We start from the raw sequence: 2,158 nt of genomic DNA on the forward strand, positions 1-2,158 counted from the left end.
TTGGAAATCTTCCTTCATCCCTGCTAGATAGTTGTTCAGCTAATTGTCCGATTTATGTATCTAGTTTCTTCATGGAAGCTTCTTGGTTTTTGAAGCTTGTTTGAGTCACCTTCATGAATTGGAGCATAGTTTCTTCCATCTCAGTCAACCTCTCATTCATAGGCTTGGAAAATTTCTGATTTCCTTGAGGTTGAGTGGATGAATTCCTCTGAAAATAAGGCTATTGTGTTGCTGGACCTGCATTAGAAAAAGGCAAATTTGAGTTAGAATTCTTTGCAGCAGAATATTGATTATTCCAATTAGAATACTGCTGAGTTCTATTATTCAAAAATTGAAATCCTGGAGGATATGATGGCTGTTGTCTCTGAAAATTATTCATATAATTCACTTGCTCTTGTGTTTCACTTGTGGATGCCTCACATGCACCATTTGCATGGTTTCCTCCACAAAAATCACAACTTAGCTGACTGGTAGGCATACTCCCTGTTTGCAGGTTACTGATTTGTTGTGTTAAGTCAGTTAATTGTTCTGAAAACATTTGATTTTGTAGCTGATTCTGTGCAAGAAAGGTTTCCAGAACCTTAGCTTCATGACCAGAATTTCTTTCTTGATTTCTTGAGTTTGAATTCTGATACATTGAAGATGCCATCATCTCAAAAATTCTCTGAGCTTCTTCCAAGGACTTTGTATTTAATGAACCTCCAGCAGCAGCATCAACCATTGTTCTTGTTACCGCATTCATCCCATTATAAAAAGTCTCCAATTGCATCCAATCTGGAATACAATGATGTGGACACCTTCTAAGCAATTCTTTGTATCTTTCCCAGGATTCATACAATGATTCTCCTTCTTGCTGCACAAAGGATGTAATTTCTCATCTCAACTTAGCAGCTTTGGATGGAGGGAAGTACTTAGTTAAAAACTTATTCACAAGTTCTGTCCAGGTTGTGATGCTTCCTTGTGGTTGAGCTTGTAACCAACATTTTGCTCTATCTCTCAAGGAAAAAGGAAATAGTCTTAATCTGATAGCTTCTTCACTAACTCCATTCATTCTTATGGTGTCACATAGCTGCAGAAAATTTGAAATATGCAATTTAGGATCATCAGAATTTCCTCCAGAAAACTGATCCTGTTGGACTAAATGTAGTAGGGCAGGTTTAATCTCAAAATGGTTGGCTTGAATAGTTGGCCTAATTATAGAAGAGTTAAAACCTTGCATGTTAGGAATAGCATAGTCCCCTAATGTTCTAATTCTGTTCTGCTCTGCCATTTCTATTGCTGGATTTGGTTGTCTCAAGGGTGTAGATGTTCTTTTCACTCTAGGATTACTCTGAGATTCTGGAGAATGGACATCTTCTAACTCACTATCACTCCCTATGGCTTTTTCTGCTCTAGACTCTTTTCTCAATCTTCTCAAAGTTATGTCTATGTCAAGATCAAAGACCAGAATTGATTTATTCTTGTTTTTACCACGCTTATACAATTCAGATTAAAGCAAAATTAGACTACAATTGATATTCAGAAATGTACAATAGAATTCATGCAAAATCTATCAGTAAAAGCATATAGAAACTTAAATCTAGCAGTTGCAGAATTGTAAAATCATGTAAAAATATGCAGAATGGCAATTACAAATATGAAGAACAATGAAAACTGAAATTATGCAGATAGACAATGATGTAAAAACTCTATGCAGCAGACAGAAATATTATGCAGAATATTACACAAGGTGCAGTAAAATTATGCAGAAAGCAATTTGAAAGCAAAGCAACAAAATAAATGCTCAATCTAGTTACTTTTCTACTACTAATGATATTGAAATGCAAAATTCCCCGGCAACGGCGCCAAAAACTTGTTGTTAGAAATCTACACTAGCAAGTGCACTAGGATTGCAGCAAGTGATGAGTAAATTTAAAATCCAAATATCGTCTCCACACGGAATTTTGATTCAAGTATCACTTCATAGAATTATAACCATTTAAGCTTTTTGAAATTGTAAAGAGAATAGTAACATGTAATACAGCAAACTAGAACAATTGAAAGTAAAATGAACTTGCAGAAAACAGAACAATGAACACACAGTTATGTGATAACAGAGGGAGAAACCACAGCTAGGGAATTGCTTCACCAAAACTCCAATGTTTAATCAATAAAGTTC

General features: G+C 35.3%; 1 non-coding gene across 1 annotated transcript; it reads left to right on the forward strand.

Annotated features, from left to right (window-relative positions):
* The first annotated feature begins 779 nt into the window (after positions 1-779).
* LOC113864050 lies at positions 780-886 on the forward strand. Its single transcript, XR_003504657.1, has one exon. It is a non-coding gene; the product is annotated as a small nucleolar RNA R71 (small nucleolar RNA).
* Positions 887-2,158: the final 1,272 nt, after the last annotated feature.

The sequence above is a fragment of the Abrus precatorius genome, unplaced genomic scaffold, assembly GCF_003935025.1.
Source record: "Abrus precatorius isolate BTA unplaced genomic scaffold, Abrus_2018 Scaffold3, whole genome shotgun sequence".
NCBI lineage: Eukaryota > Viridiplantae > Streptophyta > Magnoliopsida > Fabales > Fabaceae > Abrus > Abrus precatorius.